Source organism: Marmota monax, unplaced genomic scaffold (genome assembly GCF_021218885.2).
Source record: "Marmota monax isolate L192 unplaced genomic scaffold, Marmota_monax_Labrador192_F-V1.1 WCK01_AAM20220418_F8-fsc00008, whole genome shotgun sequence".
NCBI classification, from domain to species: Eukaryota; Metazoa; Chordata; class Mammalia; order Rodentia; family Sciuridae; genus Marmota; species Marmota monax.
The window spans coordinates 23,353,511-23,375,421 of NW_026694432.1; the positions used below are offsets into that span (position 1 = coordinate 23,353,511).

The 21,911-nt window shown below is 43.8% G+C and overlaps 1 protein-coding gene across 7 annotated transcripts in view; it reads left to right on the forward strand.

Annotated features, from left to right (window-relative positions):
- Positions 1-5,667: 5,667 nt before the first annotated feature.
- The window catches only part of Luzp1 (leucine zipper protein 1), a 101,147-nt gene continuing 84,903 nt past the window's right edge, over positions 5,668-21,911 (forward strand). For 3 of the 7 annotated variants that reach the window (XM_058571060.1, XM_046418780.1, XM_058571059.1), the window contains exon 1: positions 10,701-10,796. The gene's annotated coding sequence lies outside the window, so the exon portion shown is untranslated. Of the gene's footprint in view, positions 5,934-10,700; positions 10,797-11,718; positions 12,196-21,911 lie in introns of those variants that run through there. The other 4 variants (XM_046418779.2, XM_046418782.2, XM_046418781.2 and 1 more) reach the window with 2 other exon arrangements.

Below are 21,911 nucleotides of genomic sequence, written 5' to 3' on the forward strand. Positions count from 1 at the left end.
CTAAGTTGCTGAGGCTGGCTTTGAACTTGGGATCCTCAGCCTCAGCCTCCTGAGTTGCTGGCATTACAGGCATGTGCCACCATACCTGGCCCTCCTGGACCTCATATTCAGCTCATTCAGCTAAGAGAGTCATTTTAGATCCTAGAATGTCAGAGCTGGTAAAACCCATTCCCTTCCTGCCCTTTTTATATAGTAAGATCCTGATCCCAGAGGGACCTTAGAGAGGGTTGTAGACTTGGGTGACAATTTTGCCACTGAGAATTTTGCTAAATCCCCTAGACCTTTTAGTCGGTTTCAGAGCTCATAAATCCTGATCCATTCCAGGTGTGTCCACCAGGTGGCGCAGAGGCATTGGGAAAGGGACAAATTTAAGTGGGTGAACACCTTCCTCATTCAGGGAAATTGTCACTAGTGGGTGGAGATGATTGGGTGGGAAGTCTGTGCGAGCTCTGGGCTAGCACTGGGACAACTGTATACATTATAGACATATACAGAGGTGAATTCTGCCTCATTCAAGGAGATAGCATGGGCGTAGTGGTTAAAAGATAGAACACAGGCTTTGACAGCTGGGCACCTCCCGGACACCTTGCTCATACCTGTTGCAACTGGCATGTAGAAATGGGTGCAAGATAAGCTCATCATTTCCCAGCCATCTGCACAGAACTAGAGGTTGCTGGCATTCTCTTCTTAGAGGGACCGTGGGCAGAGGACGTCAGCAGATAGCAGGGAGGTGATTTCTGTCACCACCCCAGAAGGTGTGGCTACTGGGTCACAATCTCTCAGCTCAGTTTAGGCCCCAAAATTGATTCACACCACACAGGGAAGTGAAGCTCAAAGGTTCTGAGGCTGGAAACTATGAACAGTTTTGGGTGCTGGGGACCAAGAGGGCCTGAGAGGACAGAGGGTTGGAGAAGAGGTAGGCTGGGCCTTGGGGACTCAACCAAGCTGTCTACTCTGAACTTTAACCTGGGAGCAACAGGGAGCTATTGAAGATTGAGAGGCATGGGGTGGTGTTGAAGGGAGGGGTGGAGGGAGAAGTCCAGAGGCCCAGAGGCCAACCAGGAGGCTGTGTGATGATGAGGCGCAGGCTGGACAGGGGAATGACCATGGAGGCTGGTTTTCCACCCACTCGCGGCTTCTCATCAGCCCCAGGCACCCCCCTGAAACTTGTTTGGCTGTGAGACAGCTCCCACAGGGTAAGGGGCTGCCCTGGAGCCAGGGAGGAGGGTTGGGTCGTCTCAGCAGCAGGTGTGTCCCAGCAGCAGGTGTGTCCCGGACCATCTTTGATATGAACAGCCTAGGAGGAGGGAAACGGGATCTTGGGTCAGGTTAGAGGGTGTAGTCCAGTGGTCAGGAGCACATGAGGCTGCCAGGTCCCAGCTCTGCTCAATCTCAGCTGTGTGACCACAGCCAGGTCACTTTGTCAATCTGAGCCTTAGTTTCCTTTCTTTCTTTTCTTTTCTTTTTTCTTTCTTTCTTTTCTTTTTTTTTTTTTTTTTTTTTTTTTTGTGTGTGTGTGGTGCTGGGGATTGAACCCAGGGCCTTGTGCATGCAAGGCAAGCCCTCCACCAACTGAGCTAAATCCCCAGGCCTGAGCCTTAGTTTTCATGTATGTAGAGTACAATTATGAAGGAGGATCCCCTGCTGAGGCTCTGGTGGGGCTGCAGAAGTGCATGTGTATAAAGCTGTGCCAGCACTAGGTGCCTAGGGAGCACCCAACGAAGCAGCAATTCAGGCTCTCGGTGCTCCTCAGGGGCAGTCTGGGGCTGTGGCAGGAGGTCACTCTGGCGCTGCAGTACCTCTTCAGGCCAGGGTGACTCCAAAACCCGGCCAGCCTGGGCTGGCACCACACTGAATGAGGCCAAGGGAATTCCAGTCAGAAGCAAAGAAGTGATGCTTTGCTCAGCCCAGGGCCGCGTTCTGCTGGAAGTATTCCGTGACTTTTCCCAGCTTTTTAAACATTGGATACTCCAGGGATTCCCGGTGAGGGACCCTGTTTTATTTTGTTATTTTTTCCCCTTCTTTTGTGGGTCTGTATACCAAAGGCTTCCTATAATGTCAATTATTGTAATAAATGTTTTCTTTTTTTTTGAGGGGGTACCAGGGATTGAACTCAGGGGCACTAAACCACTGAGCCACATCCCCAACCCTGTTTTGTATCTTATTTAGAGACAGGGTCTCACTGAGTTGCTTAGCCCCTCGACGTTGCCGAGGCTGGCTTTGAACTTGCGATCCTCCTGCCTCAGCCTATGGAGCTGCTGGGATGACAGGTGTGCACTGCTGTACCCAGCTGGGATAAATGTTTTGTGTGCATCGTTTCATGTAGTCTTTATGACAACTCTCTTACATAGGTCCTATTTGTTATTTTAAATTTTTATTTTTGTACTGGGGATTGAACTCAGGGGCACTTAACCACTGAGCCACATCTACAGCCCTTTTTATTTTTTATTATGAGACACAGTCTTGCAAAATTGCTTAGGGCCTTGCTAAATTGCTGAAGCTGACCTTGAACTTGTGATACTCCTGCGTCAGCCTCCTGAGCCGCTGGGATTACAGGTGTATGCCACTGCGCCTGGACCAATTTGTTATTATTGCCACTGTATGGACGACAAAACTGAGGCTGTAGGAAGTTAACAAATGTACCTGGATCTGTCTGGTACCAACTCCTTCACCCCTTACCACTACATTTTCCTGGCCTATGGACAGGTCATCACAAAGATGCTAGTGCCCTAGGTTACGCCAGCACCCTGCCCCTGCTGACTACCCAGTGAATACAATACCAAGATCTGTCTGTATTACAAGGCAATAAAAGAAGAATGTAACATGGTCCAGCATTAGTCACCACACTCTGACTGAGGCACTTTCCATTGTCTAGTGAGGGCTTCTTATAGAATATACTCCTCTGAGAGTTTAGTGCAGAGAAAACTTGTCTCTCTCAAATCACTGGCCTGGTCCTTCCAATCACATCACAATAGTTAATTCACCCTTCCTTGTGTTGGAGACTGAACCCAGGGCCTCACCCATGCACATGCTAAGCACACTCTCTACCACTGAGCTACAACCCCAGCCCTGATAGTTAATTCTTATATACAATTTATCACATGCCAGGTCTGTTATCAGAACTGAAGGTGGTCAGGTGCAGGGCACACTGCGTAATTCCAGTAACTCTGGAGGCTGAGGCAGGAGGATTGCATGTTCCAGGTCAGCCTAGGCAACTCAGTGAGACTCTGTCTCAGAATAAAAAATAAAAAGAGAGAGGGGGGATGTAACTCAGGGAATTCCAGCCAGAAGCAAAGAAGTGATGGCAGATTCAGGCAGAGCACCCTGGGCTCAAAACCTAATATCACCCAAAACAAGCTAACAAACAAACTGAATGTGTTTTAATTCATTTAATCCTCCCAATGATCCAAAATTTTATTATTATATCATCGCCATTTTTTCAGAGGAAGAAACCGAAGCACAGATAAATTCATTAACTGCTTAAGGTCATGTGACTAGTAACTGGTCTGACATAGCAGACTCCAGGGTCTGTATGCTCTACCAAATGTTTAGTACTTTCTATACAATTGGAAACACATCCTGGTTCCTTCTTCACTTGGACTGCCAGGGAACTCAGAGCCAAGGCTTTTGCTCTATCGCAGTTGCTATCCTTAGAAAACCCAGCCTAGCATTTCTGCTGTATTTAGTCCATATTTCATTTCCTTTCCTTCCTTCTCCATTGGCGTTCTGCCCAGGCTTTCATCACTTCTTGATTCTTGCTCTTTATTGATAAATGATCTTGAGGCTACAGTGGAAACCACCTCAAAACCCTTTTTGGAATAGGAGGACATAATACATTAATGAGATGAACAGAGACTTTCTGATCCACTGAGCCAGCTGGACACAGTCGGCACTAGATGGGTGTCTTTGAGAGTCTTCCATGTGAACAACACGATGCTCCCTTACATGGCGGATAATGGTGAACTCAAGCTGATCCTGCATCAATGAAGTTATATTAACTCCTGTCAGAGATAAATCCTCAAATCTCAATGCCTGAATATCAAACAAGTTAGTTCAATGTGTGCTCCATGCAGTTGAGTGACTAAGAGAGACACAAGTTGACTAAGGCCTTGCCACGTTCTATATGTGGCTTCCAAGGTCATCCTGATGTTGGCATCCGGTAGGAGGTGGGAGGGAAAAGAGAAAGTATGCATATTTGTAACCACGTTGGCTCGAAGGTGGCACCCATCATCTCTGCCTATATCCTGTTGGTGAAAACTAGTCACACACCTAATTGCAAATTGGAAAAATGTAGTTTGAGTTGCTTCTCTCTAAAACAATTCTATCCATGGAAGGGGACATCTTTGGAGAATAGTTGACATTGTTCCAGTGCACTAAGAACTTAAAATTATTGAACCATTCATGCTTATAAAATGGCTAAAAATAATGCTGGGATATATGTAGTGGCCGGCCATAAGAAAGGAAATGATCTTGCTTTACTTACAAGGAACCAGGGACCAAAGGGAACACTTACAGTTTAAACCAAATTTATTTGTCCACAGGGATATTATGGGAGAGGGAGGGAGTTCTTCGTGATGGGGAATAGTCAACCAGAGATTGGATTTTCACTTGGCTGAAGATTCTAGAAGTCAGGTTAGATGCCCCTATACCCAGCCTTCTGAGTTTGAGCTTCTGTGCTGGGTTCCATAGTCATCCCTGTGTACCTACTTTGGACCAAAGTCAAGGTCTTGGCCCACAGGTTACTCAAGTTATAGTGGGGAAACTACATAGTGCAATGGGCTGAGCTCTGGAAGCAGGGCACAGGAAAAAGATTCCTAGCTCTGTTAGTTTGTAGCTGTGTGATGTTAAAGAAGCCACTCGGCCTCTCTGGCTCTCATTTTCCTCACTTTGAAAATAAGAACCATAGTTATGTTCATACAGTATGAGGTCTCGCTGACAAAACATATAGCGCAGTGCCCGTGGATGGTAGGCGCTCTATCTTACTGGCAGTAAGGTGTCCAGGATGACTTTGGGTAGGTGCCCTCACTTTGTGCAGCCTCGGTTTTCTCGTCCGTCGGATGGAGTCAAGGAACTTACATCACGGGGTTGGAATCCCGCTGTGGTGTGGGGTCTGGAGCCTGCCATTTGGTCTCGGGCTTGGCTTGCTCGTGGGATAAGTGGGTCGCCCCACTCCCAGCGGGGAGGGCTGAGCCGTGAGGCGCGGCCTTCGCGCGGTTCCCGGCACCGAGCAGGAACCGGGGTTCCCAAGGACGCGATTTCCTGGCGGCGCTCCGGGGGAAGGAGGTCTGCGCAGGGTCCCAGCCCCCGGCGGGTCCCGCTCAGGAAACGCCGAGAGAAAGCCAGGAACCAGGCCGGCCAGGCCCGCGGCCCCGCCGCGCCGTCCCTCCTCCCGGCCTTGGGCTGCAGGAAGCCGGCTGGCGGGAACGCCCTGCCGGGGCTGGGAAGGGCCGAGCGCGCCGCCCGCCGCTCCCAGGCCGCGGCGCGGAGCTGTCACTGCGGCAGACGCGCCCGCCGCGCCGCGCCGCAGTCCGCGCTGCGCTGCGCTGCACCAAGTGCGGGGCCCGGGAGGCGGCCGCGCGGGGTCGAGTCCTCGGCGCCATCGGCCGCCGGCAGGGCCCCCCGCTGGGGCTGGGGAGGGAGGACAGCGGGGGCGTGCAGCGCTCTGGGGGGAGGTGAGACGCGAGGCCCCGGGTAGGTGAGTGTCCAAGGTCATGGCTAGGAGACGGCACAGCCGGGACCCCACGCGCGCGGTCTGTTGGACTCACAAGTTTGTGCCTGGAGTCTGTGGTTCAGGTCCAGATTCTAAAGAGGTTGGGGTGGGGGTTCAGATTCTTGGGGAACCTCAACAACAGATACAAAACTGGAGACTACAGTGCTGGACAGACCTTCCTCCCTTCTCACCAATAAGAGCCAAGGAAGAAAAAGACGGGGAGGTAAGAGGCAGGACTTTCTAGAAGACTTGGGGCATTCGAGTCAGGCATTCCCGGGCTAAAATCCTAGCCTTTCCATTTACCAGCTCTGTGACCTTGAGCAGGTTCCTTACCCTCTCTGAGCCTCTAGGCCACCTCCTTCTGGAAGCTTTCCCTGCCTACTAGATTCAGTTAGGTCCCCACTCTGCATTTCTCAATCCCTCGCAGAACATGGCCTGATCCCTTGTGGCACTTAGTACAACTGATATAAAGTCATTCTGTTTAAAGTTGTCGGGTCTCTCCACTTCACCAAACCCAAGATTCAGGTCTGTGTAGTGCCTGGCACATGTTGGGCCCTTGGCCATTTGTTGTGAAACAAATAACAGTGAAGGAATAGAGGGATGCAAGCCAGATCCTGCACTGGGGGCTGAAAGGCATCAGAAATGAATAGGCATCATTCCTGTGTTTGAGGAGGTCCCAGTCTAGTGGAGGAAATGAAATGGATTTGGAGCAAAGGAGATTGACCCGAGTGCACTAAGGAGGTTAAACAGTAATGGAGAGAAACACCAACTTGGAGGGCAATAAGAGATCCAAGGAGGAGTGAGACCCAGTTTCCAAAGAAACAATGGCTTTCCTTTTTATTATGGGTTTCAACCTCCAGCATGCTGAATTTGCATAAAATATCTGTGTTATACCCTTTTCCTTCATGGGTGGGGAAACTGCTGCTAAGAGAGTTCAGTGACTTGCCCAGGGCTACCAGGCCAATAATGACCTCCTGATCTAATTAGCACAGCTCATTAGCTTTGGAATATAGGCCACTTCCTCCAGGACTTGGGCTTTGATGTTGCTGCAGGTCTTGGTTTAGATCCCACTAGATTTGTGGCTTTGGGCAAGTTACTTTACTTCTCAGAAACTTGTTTTCCTAATCTGCAAGATAACAGTAATGATCCCCTATAACCTAAGAGATAGTACATGTAAATTACCCATCATGATTCTCTGTATATGGTAGAGACTTCATAAATGTTTGTGGAATGAATAAATGAAATGCATGTAGGGTTGGGTGCCCTGATATATGAGGGGACTTAAAATCATGCCATTTGGGGGTTAGCAAAGGAAGGGAGGGTGATTTTATCCCTTCCTACTCTCACTTTTTACGATGCCTATAAGACTTTGCTACTGGCCTCGACCATATTGTGTTATTATTTATTGTTTGCAGACCAACAAAAGTGAACCAATCCTAGCATGGTTAGCATTCTTTTTTATATATGATTTTCTGCCTTTTTTTTTCTGATGATGAAGAAATGCATGCTGCTTGTAATACATTTAAATTGCAGAAATACATTGAGGGAAAAATGAAAGTGCAAGTTTAGGCACAGTGGACACAAGATGCTGACCTATTGTTATTCTTTGTGAGGGGAGGGAAAGGGCTAATTTTATGTGTCAGGGTAACTGGGCTCAGGGATGCCTACATCCCTGCTGGGTGCATCTGTGAGGGAGTTTCCAGAATAGATTAGTATTTAAATAAGTAGACTGAGTAAGTGGTAAATGGTGTAGCTGAGATTTGAATAGTAATCTTACTATTATTTTTTGCTGCTGGAAATTGAACCTAGGGCCTTGCACATACTAAGCATCTGCTCTACCACTGATCTACACTCTTCTAGTCCCTGGGATTTGAAACTTGGTTTGCCAAAACTTTTGCTGTGAATGAATAAGTTGTTGATAGGGTCCTGCATCCTGAGGGGGGGGGGGGTGAGGAAGAGTTCTGTTTTCAGAATCTTTCCCTGGAACCGCACAAAGAATGAGATGGAACCCACAGAACTTTCTGTGGCAGTGTGCACAGTTGCCCTGTAGCTGTATTTTTATTCCCTTTACTCCCTTTTAGCATTCGGAAAAGTCTTTCAAAGTTCTTACTATACACACCCATAGAAAAACAGCAAAAGGAACCAAAGTGAAAGCTCGCTATTTTGTTCTTTATAGTTTCCACATTTTTCTATGTATAGACTAAGCATATATTATAAACAACAATGGAATCCTGTTACACCTGAGAGTCCTGCAAACTTTCTCTTTTCCCTTAAAAATATCCAGTAGACATCTTTTTTTTTCCTATTCATGCAAAATTCCTTTAATTTTTTTTGTCATTGTAAATAGACAGAATACTTTTATTTATTTTTAAAAAATTTTTATGTGGTACTGCTGAGAATCGAACCCAGTGCCTCACATGTGCTATACAAGTACTCTGCCACTGAGCTACAGCCCCAGCCTCCTCTACTGTTCCTTTTACTGATGGGTCTCTTGAGGGCAGGACTATTATTTAGCCCACCTTCCAGCCTAGAGGCCTACACATGGGGGACTTACTGGGAGGACATGTGGAAATTCTAACAGCAATCACCATGTCTTGGCATGAACTGGGTGCTTGGCTCTGAACTAAGTTCTTCCTCATGTTATTTCATTCAATCTTCAACAACCATTGTGTGAGATAGGTACATAATTATTCCCATTTTGTAGATGAGAAACTGAGGTGCAGAGACTTGAAAGCTCAAGGTTAAACAATGGGTCAGTAGTAAAGCTACAATTGTGGTCCTGATCTGTCCTGTGCCAACTCTTTTTTTTTTATTTTTTATTTAGGTGGACACAATATCTTTATTTTACATTTATGTGGTGCTGAGGATTGAACCCAGTGCCTTGTGGGTGCTAAGCAAGCAGTCTACCACCGAGCCACGACCCCAGCCCACTGTGCCACGACCCCAGCCCCCTGTGTCAACTCTTTTGCTGTGAATTAATGAATAAATAGTTGATGGAGTCCTGTGTGGTGAAGTGGGGGGGCAGGTTCTCTCTTCTGAGGGTTTGCAGTTCTTGGAGTCAGTGTCAGAAGGGACTCAGGAAAGGCTTTCTGTGTCTGCAGCAGTTCTGTGGTCATGCTCCCTTTTCATGGGGAGTAGAATTTTTGAATCTCCTATTCTAAAAATAAGCCACAATTGGTAGGGGCCTTTGAGGACTCGCCCAGGCATTTCAGGGCGGCTATTTGCTTGTCCGCAGCGCAGGAAATTAATCAGAACCCCAAAGCTCTTCCCTTCTTTCCACAGCCCAGTGCTCTGGAAACGCCCAGTGTTTTGCCGCAGCTCTCCTGGAGGACTGCAGAGATGCCAAGGGCAGTTTAACACAGATCCGTCTTTCTGTAAAGCACGTGAGAGGAGAAAGGCACCAGGCAGAAAGGGGTCAGCTCTGCTGCAAAGAACCTTCAGAGAGAACTCGCAGCTGTCCTCCACTTGGAGGGGTGCTGAGTGACAGATGCCCTGGGGCCTCAGCTGTGACTGCAGAATCCACCTGGTACTGGTTCCTGTTCCAATGGCAATGCTTTGTAGGGCTACTTTAAGCAAGTCTCTCCTAGTTTAGGCCCTTAAAGTCTTCCACTATGAAATGATTGGGTGGATTAACATAGGTGTGGTGTGTGAGGAGCAGGAAATAGTATTGATGATAGTGATAACACTGAAAATAGGAATGACATCTGCATCAACTGTGGAGCACTGTGCCTGGTGCTTTTGCATAGTATTACCTGTAATTTGAAAACAAACACGACAAGGACCATATTATTATTTCCATTTTACACAGGAGGAGACTGAGGCTGAGAACAGGTATGCACAAGAACATGGGTATGTGACCCCAGGGTTTTCTGGCAACAGATCTTGAGCTCCACAAACAAGTGTGGTTTCTGACCTTCAGAAAGTGCTAAGAAATAAAGGGGAGGTTCCTTTGATACAAGTTGTAATGTGCCTATGCCCATGTGAGAGTTCAACTCAATGCCACTGAATATTCAGAGCAGGGAAGACCGGCTTCCCGCTGAAAGAAACTAGGAGGACTGTGTGTTGAGATGAGACAGCAAGGGAAGAGTATGAGCAAAGGGGCAGATGTGGGAAAACAGTGGGTGTGCTGCGGGAAGTTTAGATAAACTTTAGAGAGGCTGTGAGTGTGTGTGTGCGTGTGTGCACCTAAAGGTAGGAAGTGATCATACCAGTCCAGGGTTTTGGCCTTTATTCCACAGGCAATAAAGAGCTTACACAAGAGATGTCTTAAGAGACCAACCATGCTGCTGTACTAAGAGAGGAAAGCACTCTCAGTGCATCTGTGTCCCAGCTTGTGGATGCCACTGCCTGCCAGTGCGTGGGAGGGCATCTGCAGGAAGAGGGTGTCTTTGGCCTGTGTTCTGCTGGGTGTGGGTCCTTAGCTCTTTCAAAGTCCTCCTCTCACCTTCTCTGGGCCCTAGGTGCCTCGCACATAGTAGGCCCACAGAAAGTATGTCATAAAATCCTTGGAGGGATTTCTAAGATCATAGAGTCTTTGCTTCTTCCCATTTTAAAGAAGGTTAAAGTAGGGAACATGGATGGGAAAGGACTTTTCTAGGCTCACATGATGAATTAGAGCTGGGGGACTGGAATTCATGCCCTCTGAGTCTACCCAGGGTTCCTTTTCTACATTTCCTGAGTAACAGAAGCAGTATTTGTTGAGTGATTACTCCATACCAGGGCCTGGGCTAAGCACTTTCCATGGATCATCTCATTTAATCCTCACAATCCCCTGAGTGCTTCTAGAGAGCTGGGAATCTTGCCTTTCATTTGGATTTCCCAAGGGGCCTAGCACCTGCCCTGGGCACCTACCTAGAGAGGCAATAAAAACTTGGGAGGGTGGAGTCCTGTGCTAAGGGAAAAGCAGGAGGGGAGGGCGGGGCCTGAAGACAACCCGCCCCCCACAACATGCCCCGCCTCCCGGAACGCTGACGTCACCATCGCCCCGCCCCTCATTGTCAGTCCCCGGGAGCCCGAGGAGGCGCCGGCCGCTGGGATCCTAGCGCGGAGCCCCGAGAGGGCGGGAGCGCGGGCCGGAGCCGCGGAGGTGAGGGGTCCGTGGGAGAGGTGGCGGGAACGCGGCGCCGGGCCTGGGCTAGGAGGGCGGCCGGAGGGGGCAGCCGGCCCGCGGAGGGGTCAGGACTACGGGGCGACGGGGCAGAGCCGGCGGCGCACCGGGGAGGGATGGGGTGTGGGGCGGGAGAGTTTGGGTGGCTTTGGGAGGACGCGCTCGGGAGGGGAGGTCTTCTGGGGCGAGACTGGAGAGTGTTTTCGGAGTTGGAGGAAGAGAATCTGAGGAGATTTTTTTCCCCCGGAGGGGGAGGGAAGGGTCCGAGGAGACTTCTTGGTGCGAGCGGGAAACTGAGGAGAGGCGTTGGGGGCCGCGGCGGCGGAGAGGTCCTCGGGCCCGGGGCGAGTTTCGGGCCGGGTGGCCGGCGGGGAGGCGCGGGGCGCGGGTCTGTGGGGGCGGGGAGGCGCGCGGGTCGGGGCCGGCCCGGCCGCCGGGGAGGGGGCTGCGCGGGGCCCGCGGGCACCGAGAGGAAGGAAGTGATCAGACAGGAAGGGCCGGAGCTCGGCCGGGAGGCGGAGGGCGGCCTGGGAGCGCGGCGGCCGGCGTGCGGGACCCGGCTGCGGGCCGCCGGGGAGGGGTCCCGCGCCGCAGCTGTCGACCGCGCCGCGGCGTCCCGGGCGCTGCTGGTCTCGCGGCCAGACCGCCGGGCCGGGAAGGAATTCGAGGCATTCGCTTTGTTTAAGTTGCCAGTAGACAGTCCTTAGGACTAATTAATGGTGGAATCTGCAGGGGGACGCGGCAAAGCGGGCCGCCCCCCGCCCGCAGCCGCCGCCGGCGCGGTGAACTTTCCGCAGCGCGCGGCCCGCCTCCCTGCGCACCCCCGCCCGGCCGCCCGCGGGAGGGAGCCATGGCTTCCCGAAGCGCAGGAATGAAGTGCGGTTTCTGGGCCGGTGGCCTCTGGCTGCCGAGGCTGCCGGCAGGGAAGCCGGCGTCCCGGGGCGGCGGGGCGGGGGCTTCGCGGAGCCACCCGGCGTAGACCTCTCTGAGGTGCCTGCGGTTTCTGCTAATTACCTCCGAGGAGGATTTGCCAGCCGAGAAAGACCATCTTGCTTTGGAGCATCTGTTTCTTCATCGCGTCAGCCCCTTTCCTAACACTGCAGAGCTTGTTGTGGCTTGTTTCGGAAATGCCGAGGCCAGTGCTCACACTTGAGGGTGGGAGAAGGGAAGAAAATAGGCACCCCCCCCAAAAAAAAAAATATATATCTGCAGTGTTAATTGCAGAAGGCCGGGGATTGTTTGCAGAGTCTCCGTCGCGCCTTCACTGACTTGAATGACCTTGGGGAAAAGGATTGTGCTTCTGAGCGCCTGGTGGCTTATCTGTCCATTGAGGAGAAAATACTCTGGACCTCCCTGCCTTTTGGGGATATTTCGAGAGGTGGGGTTTGTTCAGGATATTTCTTTTGCCAACTGCTGCAGTTCTGGCCTCAGGAGCTGGAGTAGTGTCCGAGCCAGGAAGAATTCAGATCACCTAGGAAGATTTCACTACCCCAAATTAGGAATGGAGAGTTTGGATTTTAGGAGGATATTTTCTTTTAGAGAATCTGTACACTGTGTTCCAGATTGCCTTCTGTCACTTCTTAGGCAGCTTTGGTGGCATTTGTGTGGTTAAATTGAATAACCCCAATAGAAAAATCTTCTCTTGTTCGAAATAATTGTTTTGCTCAGAATTTCCCTTGGGGCAGATTAAGGTTTTGCTCAATTTACTCAGAAGAATTTTCCAGCTTTCTAAAATTAAATCGCTTTTCTAAACATAGTAACTAAAGTTTGAAAAACTGGAAATAGTGGGATGGGGAGGGAATGGGTTGGAGTATGAATAAGGCAGAAAGTATAGGTTCATTATTGACCAGAGATAATGTGGATTGATAATTGGCCTTCCTTGATTATTTGATGTTTAAAAAAATTATAATTTAAGATTGAGAAAGGGGGGCTGTGGCTATGGCTCAGTGGTAGGGTACTTGCTTAGCACTTGTGAGGCACTGGGTTCAATCCTCAATACTGCATAAAGATAAAATAATGGTATTGTGTCCATCAACAACTAAAAAAAAAAGATTGAGAAAGGGAACTAATATTGTTTAGTTGCCTACTCTATTGCCCAGTAATTTTGATAGGTGGTGGGCGGATAGCTTACCTAGTTTTCCCAAGAGTTTTGTGAGGTGGTAGTTGATATCCCTGTTTTATAGATGAACAGACTGAAGGTCAGAAGGTAAAGTGACTGTCCCAAGTTCTCACATATAACCAGTAAGAAGTGTAGCTGAAATTCAGACCCCCAGGTCTGTTTCTAAAGTTGATGATTATTTCCATGATGCATGCTACCTTGGGAACCAAGAAGCCTGGTTTTCATGTCTTTTACTCAGCCACTGGGTCATTTTGGACCCTAGAATAAGTCACTTAAAATCTACTTTCCCAATAGTGTTGCCTTCTTTTCTTACAGCATTGTTAGTAAACATTTGAGATGTGCTAGTTTTTTGGTAGAAAGATGTGTAAGGTTTGGTAGTGGTATGTCTTATTTGCAGTAGTTAGTTTTTGTTTATATTGGAAGCATTTGTATTAAAATATAGAGTACCCAAGTGAGCTTATATTCCATTTATATAATTTCATCATGTCTTGGAAGGTAGCTAGTGGTCCTTTCACTGTAAAAATCATTATTAAGGGGCTGCAGTTGTAGCTCAGTGAAGAGTGCATGTCTAGCATGTGTGAGGCACTGGGTGATCCTCAGCACCACATAAAAAAATAAATAAAGGTATTGTGTCCATCTACAACTTAAAAAAAATAGACCACTATTAAGGTGACTTTCATGATCAGAAACTAAACCATTTTTCTTGCAACATGACTTTTGGTGACAGTGTTGCAGAGTAATGCACAATACAGGTAGGACCCAGATATTCCAAGTGGAAAGATCTGGTATAAATTTTGATGCACAAAGTAGGTAGTAAACATTTGCCAAATGGATGAATGTATTCATTATTTTTTTAAAAATGAACTTTATGGGGCTGGGGTTGTGGCTCAGCGGTAGAGCGCTCGCCTCAGCACTACATAAAATAAATAAGGGAAATAAAGGTATTGTGTCCAACTACAACTAAAAAATAAATTTGAAAAAAAATGAACTTTATTAGGGAACACTTTATATACAGTATAATATAATCCACTAATTTTAAATGTTTTGTGAGTTTGATGAGCTTTGACAGATATATACATTTGGGCTGGGGATGTAGCTCAGTGATAGGTTGCTTGCTTAGCATGAGAGAAGCCTTGGGTTCTATCCCCCGTAATGTCCCCCTCAAATGTATACAATTGTGTAACCATTACCACTGCCTTTATTTTACTTTATTTTTTTTGATACTGAGGATTGAACCCAGGAGCACTCTACCACTAAAGTATGTTCCGTCCTTTAAAAAATTTGCTTAACATTGTGAGCTGAATTGTTGAGTAGTCTTTGAACTTTTAATCTTCCTGGCTTAGCCTCCTGCCATTACTTTCATTTCAAATCATTTTAGGTATTAGGTAGCAGATTGATCTCTGGTGGTGTTAGGTGATATCTGTGCTCAGATTTAATACTGTGAAATCAGAGTGAATACTAGAGAGTTAGAGTGCCAACTTGGTAGGAAATAGGGAAACCTTAGATATTTAGTGGTGAGGTGAATTGGAAGAATAAGAGAGGGAGAGGTAACTTGTTTGATCAGGGGAAAGATGAATAAATTCAGAAAGAACTAGATTTTAGATACTTTTAGGCTGCAGGATTTATATTTTTGGAAAACATTACCCAAAGATTTTTTAAAGGAATATAACTTTTTGTTTCCCTTTGAAATGCTAGTACCTATACTTAAGAATTGCTTAACATGTTATGTTAATGTTACATGTCCAGATAAGACTTAAGGGTGGGGATGCTATAAAGTGATTGAAAGCCTTCCCTTACCACCTATGAGAGAATATCCTTAGTGTTGATCTCTAACTTGTTTTAGCTAATTTTCTACAAAGAGAAGAGTACATTAAGTATTAGGTAGAAATTGTGGCTTGCTGGGAAGACATAAGATTATTTTTTCTTTATAATTTCTTTAGTTACTGAATCTGACCCAATTTGACTTAGCTCAAGTTTCTTAGGAAATGTTTGAAACCTCTGCTACTGAACATGTATTTTCATCCTTCTATTTTGTTTTTATTTAGTTTCTATGATAAGTGTTTCATAAAATTCCTCTCCCACCTATGAATTCCTCTGAGAATGGAAACTCTTGTTAATATCAAGTACTGGCCCTCCATATACCATCAGGAAATAAAATACCCTCCAGACTACCTACTCAACATTTTGGGTGACTGTGGGGAGCAAACAATCACTATGAGGTAGTCATTATCCTCATTTTATTCATGAGGGAGCTAAGCTCAGAGCAGTTACTGCCAGGAGTAGGGAGCAGAGCACTGATTGGAGCTCAAGTATGGTTGATGCTCAGGTTTAGGTCCTTTTGTTTAATTTTACACTTTGTTGTATTGGGGTGGGGAAAGGTCAAGGGAAGATTTTGAAAATACCATATTAAAACCCGAACCATAACATAAACAAGTATTGCTAATATTTTGTAGTGCTGCTTTTATCTGTTCATTTCTTAATTTCTAGAGAATACCTCCTTACAAGTCTATGGAATTTATAGTTCATCTTTTATTGCACAGTACCCTCCCCAGAACCAGCGTTTTATTTATTTATTTATTTTACTTTTTCAAACCCAGAGATGCTCTACCATTCGAGTTACATCCCAGCTCTGCTTATTTATTTATTTATTTACTTACTTTTAAAATATTTATTTTTTAGTTGTAGTTGGACACAATGCCTTTGTTTTATTGATTTATATGTGGTGTTGAGGATGGAACCCAGGGCCCCGCAGGTGCTAGGCAAGTGCTCTACCACTGAGTCACAACCACAGCCCCAGTTCTGTTTATTTTTAATTTGGAGAAAGGACCTAGCTCAGTTGCTGATGCTGACCTGTAGTTTGGAATCTTCCTGCCTCAGCCTCTGGAGTAGATGTGATTACAGGCATGCCAGGCTCAGCATTTATTCTTTATAAGTATGGTACTTGGTATTCACTGGCGTTGAATTGCCCCTCCTATTTTACTTGTATCTGAAAGTTTCTATCAGGTTTGTTATTAAAGAGACTTTATGTGTCCACGTGCCTCTCTAATCCTGTTTTATCTGGACAGAGGTATATTTTTAAAATATGTTATTAAAACTTGCATAAAACTTAAAAAAGTAACATACCTGTTATTGAAGTATATAATATATGTACAGAAAACTGCACATAAAAATTCAATGATTTTTTTTTTTTCCCCCTGTAAATTGAATGCAACCAGTACCCAGATCAAGAAAAAGCCTTACTGGTACCTAGAAAACCCCATTAAATTCCCTTTCAGTGCCTCTCTCCCTCTACCATCTGGGATAATCACCAACCATCTTAATATCTAATAGCCTAGATTAATTTTGCCCTTTTTGTAAAAATGGAATCATTTTTTGGTCTGGCTTCTTTTATTTAATGAATACATAAAAAAATTAAGTGGTTTTTTTTTTAAAAGATTTTTTTAAAAATATTTATTTGTTTATGTATCTTTAGTTTTAGGTGGATACATTAGTTTGTTTTTATGTGGTGCCAAGGATCGAACCCAGTGCCTCATGCAAACTAGGTGAGCACTCTACCACTGTGCCACCACCCCAGCCCCTTAAAAGATTTTTTTTTAAAAAAGATGGACACAATATCTTTATTTTATTTATTTTTATGTGGTACTGAGAATCGAACCCAGTGCCTCACATGTGTGAGGCAAGCGCTCTACCACTGAGCTATAACCCCAGCCGCAAAATTTTAGTGTTTTTAAACTTTTTACTTGTAATCCAAATTCAGACATTTTATTTTAGCCTGTAATGTATTGCTATATCATAGCAATCTTTTTTTTTTTTTTTAAATCTGAGAGTGGAGTATTTTTTTTTTTTTAAAGAGAGAGAGAGAGAAAGAAAGAGAATTTTAATATTTATTTTTTAGTTTTCGGCCGACACGGCATCTTTGTTTGTATGTGGTGCTGAGGATCGAACCCGGGCCGCATGCATGCCAGGCGAGCGCGCTACCACTTGAGCCACATCCCCAGCCCCATATCATAGCAATCTTATTGCCCGTTATACTATAGTCACACTAACTTCTTATTTTTAAATTCAGTAAGCTCTTTCTGCCTCTGGATCTTTGTATGTATGGCTGTCTCTTTCTTTAATTCTTTCTCCTCTTTGCATTGCTTCCTCCTTCATACCTGAGATAGCTTCTTTCATCATCCTGTCTTGCTCATCTTTTCCCGTTATTCCCCGTTACTACCTTCTATTGCCTCTCTTCATAGGATAGGATGTATTATGATTTATAATGACATATCTGCTTACATGATTATTATATGTCTTCCCCACTAGACTCCAGAAGAGCAAAGAACTCATTTATATTTTTCTCCAATGTATACCTAGAACTTTACACAGTGACTGACATGGTGGTGTTTAGTAATACTTATGGTATATCCCAATTCAGTACCTTTGGTCCCATTATCTTCTGTCTTTTTCTTCTTTCTAAAGCTGTTTAACTACTTAAATCTTTTCCATTCTTCACCAAGATTCAGCTCACTGTTTTCCCTCTTTGAAATCTGATTTTGCAATAGTAAATCTCTCTTCTCTAAATTGTGTGGCATTCTTTGTTGATATTCCTCATGTTCTTGGTAAATCACACTATTATTCTCAGTTTCTTTCTCTGAGATTTGCAATAGGTCCTCACTGGAGTTTTAGGTGATTGATTATAGTAATGCTTTTATACAGCTAGCAATTTTAGTTTCTTAGGTTTACTAACAGGATTCTCATTACTGAGATTCTGTTTAATGTATTCTTTAATCCAGAGGCTAGGAATGCACTAACTGCTTCAGGTGATAGAGAGACTATTAGGGTGTGAAAATACAACAGTCCAGTCCTAGTGCCACAAAGCACATACTTCTTTGGAACCCATCACTGGCAAATAACTAACTCTGCAGATTTTTCTGGGAAAGTTGCTTAATCTCTGCTTTTTTATTGTTCTCTGATTGAATTACTAACTGAAATGAGACACAAGGTAGTACCTCACTTTAATATTTTATTTTGATGTCAGTAGCGAAAATCTTGAGCCAATTAGATGTTTAAAGCCACTTTAAACATGTCAGTAAGCTCTCTATACTTATTCTCCTCCTGTGTTAAAGGCAAAATAATGTATATAAGTTACCGTAGATTAACAGTATATATTCATAATTGATTGGTCAAATGTAGATCTGTTTTTAAGAGGGGCTATTATGTATTTTAAATATGATTTTTAAATTTTTATGATGGAAAAGTATCATAAGATTGCAGGGTAGGTTAGTAATTGTTTTTGTGAAAACACTGAAGCGCAGAGGTACTGGTGAAGTTTCTGAGGGACATTTAGGTAAATTTTGTTTACTTTCATAATCTCACTGGTATCTTTTTCTTTAGCATCTTAGAAATATTTTATGAAATCAACCTATTTGCTTTTTAACTTTTTTACTCCAAGTTAAAAGAAAAAAGGTAGAACACATTTGCGTTTATCACACTTCAAACCATCAGTAAATTTCAGTAAATTGACATTTAAAAAAACTAGGAGACAAATGATAAATTGTGGGAAATCTATTACAAAAAGTAGTTTTCAGGGTTGAATACAAAGTTAATGTATACTGAGTCTCCTGTATTTTATACATTTATGTGGACAGACTTGTCCATAACCTGGGAGTCCTTTTCTTTTATCTTTTTCCGAGTACTGGGGATTGAACCTAGGGGCGTTTTACTACTGAGCTACATCCCCAATATCTTTTATTTTGAGACAGTGTCCCACTAAATTGCTCAGGGTCTTGCTAAATTGCTGAGGCTGGCCTGGAAATTGGTGATCTTTCTGCTTCTAGCCTCCTGAGTCACTGGGATTATAGGTGTCCACCATTGTGCCCAGCTAGTCTTTTTCTCAGTCATTAATTTTTATTTTTAATTTTTTTTAGTTGTAGATAGACACGATGTCTTTATTTGATTAATTAATTAATTTATTTATATGGTGCTGAGGATTGAACCCAGTGCCTCATGCATGCAAGGCAAGCGTTTAACCACCGAGCCACAACCCTAGCCTCTCTGTCATTAAATTTTATTCAAATAAAACTTATAGTAAATGTGGTTTATTGTATTCTGATACATTTGTTTGTACAATTGTGGCTTTGTTTGATAATTGTCCATTTGTGACTCATTTTTTGTTAGTTAAATAATGCTTTTATTAAAGCTATAAAATTCCAATTATTAGGCTCAGAAAGCCTCAATTTTTCCTGAAAACAGTGAGGATTAAAAATATTAAACATGCAAGATGGGTATGGTTGGTACATACCTGTGATCCCAGCTACTCTGGAGGCAGAGGCAGGAGGATACCAAGTTTGAGGCCAGCCCCGGCAATTCAGTGAAACCCTGTGTGAGATATAATATGGGCTGGCCAGGCATGGTGGCTCAGGCTTGTAATTCCAGTGGCTCTGGAGGCTAAGGCAGGAGGATCTTAAATTCAAGGTTAGCCTCAGTAATTTAGCCAGATCCTAAGCAACTCAGTGAGTCCCTTTCTCTAAATAAAATACAAAAAATGCTGGAGTTGTGGCTGAGTGGGTAAGCGCCTCTGGGTTCAAACTCTGCTCACCCCAACATGCCAAATAATAATAATAGGGGCTGGAGATACAGCTCAGTGTTAGAGTGCCCCTGGGTTCAATTCCTAGTACTGTTTAAAAAAAAAACAACACACACACACACATACACAAAAGCACTTAAGTTCTAATGCTAGTTCATTAGTATTAGTCATTTCAGTTTCACTTTTACATTTTTGTTTATCCAAAGAATAGAAGAAAAATTCCTCTATTTTTGTTATTTTTAAATTTTAGTATGAGTTAGTCTAAAGTCAGACATTCTTTATATACTTTCAGAGTAGAAGAAACTCAAGAATTTTTAAATGCTGAATTTTAACTTTATTGATTTCTGATTATGCTAAGCAACTTTCTCAGTGACTAGTTTGATTTCCTTTGTAGTAATTTGTTTTTTTTTAATTAAAAAAATTTTTTTTAAGTTATGGACACAATACCTTTTTATTTATTTATTTGTTTTTATGTGTTGCTGAGGATTGAACCCAGAGTCTCACATGTGCTAGGCAAGTGCTCTACCACTGAGCTACAAACCCACCCAACTTCGTTTTCTTGAATGGCTTATCTTTACCAGTATTGGCTATGTGGTTATAATTAGTACTGGGGAGAGGTGATTTTTGGATGCTTTAGCCAGCCCTTCCTCATCAAAGAAGGACTCTGCAATTGGAAATTGAGATGCTTGGTGAGATAATATATAAGTGTTTCCAGCCATTATAATTTTTGAAAATTAATTAATTAAATAATTGAATTTATAAGTTCTTTTAAAGTAAGAAGTCTGGTTATAGTTTTGGGATAGGATATTAATATTGTCAGCTATTGACTCCTGCTTACCCCAGGTACAGATCTCATGCATGCTAGGCAAATGCTCTACCCATTCAGAAATGCCCCCAGCCCCAGGTACAGATCTCATGTAATTATTATAACATTAGTTATAATAGCTATGTATCAGAGACTATCCTAAGAATTTTGTATATGTTAATTCATTTACTCATTAATTCAGATATTTATTGAATACCTACCATGTTTCAAGCACATAATCTCATTTAATCCTCATTGTATCTATAATGTGGTTAATGGTTTATTATCTCACACATTTCACAGGTGAGAAGCTGGGACACAGAGAAACTAAAAGTGTCTTGTCCAATGTCAAAAAGCTTTGAGAGTCAGAATTTTCTTTCTTTCTTTTTATTCATTTGTTCCATCCTTGTTTCTTTCTTTTTCTTTTCTTTTTTTCTTTTTTTAATTTTTGTGGTGCTGGGGATTAAACCCAGGAATTTATGCATGCTAGGCAGGCACTTTACCACGGAGCTATACCCTAGCCCTCAAATTAGACAACTTCATTTCTCATGACTTCACTATCCTTTTGCTGCTCTATATTTTAGATTTCTAGTTTTACTGTGTAATTTTATGGTCCTCTTTGAGGGTTATCTGTAGGGTATCATGATAACTTTATAAATCCAAACATCAGAATTTTCCAAGATGGAAAGTTATTTATTTTAATGAAATTCTAAACTGTGGATTTAGCATAAAGTAGTAGTGTTCCTTTATCCAGGGTTTCACTTTTTAAAGTTTTAATTACCTGTATTTAGTTGTGGTCCAAAAATATTAATCTTTGTCTTGGGGCTGAGGGTATATATAAACTTAGTGTGTTTGGCATGTGTAGGGCCCTGGGTTTGGTCCCCAGCACCAAAAGAACAAAAAAACAAAAACCCCCAAATACCCCAGACAAAATGACAAAAATTTTTGTCTTAACTTTCTAAAGAGATCACTTTCACATTACTTTTATTATGGTATTTTATTATAATTGTTCATTTTATTATTAGTTATTATTTGTTAATCTTTTATTTGCCTTATTTATAAATTAAACTTTATCATAGGTGTGTATCGGAAAAAAAAAAAACCCTTACTATATATAAGGGTTCAGTACTACCCATGGTTTCAGGTACCTATTGGGCGTCTTGCAATATATCCCCTAGGGATAACACATAGGCTACTGTTTTTTTTTTTTTTAAAGCGATTCTGGGAATTGAACCTAGGGGTACTTTACCACTGATTTACATCCCCAGCCCTTTTTAATTTTGAGACAGGGACTTGATAAAGTTGCTCAGGTTGGTCTCAGTCTCCTAAGCAGCTGGGATTTTACAGGCATGTGCCAACTGTGCTCAGTCTGTATTTACTTTAGAATATATTGCATTTTCTCAATCCTGCTAAATCTTCAGTTTTAGGGGGCTTATTTAACTTTGGCTATAGGCAATTCGGGTTGGTGAAGTGAATAATCAACATTATTTTTGGTTACAAGAGGCATGTAATTCTAAAGGGTGGAGACTAGGTTTTTGGGGTGTGCAAGGTTTGTCTTTGAGGATCTTAGAAATAGTTTCAAAAAGGTTTTGAGCTTTGGCT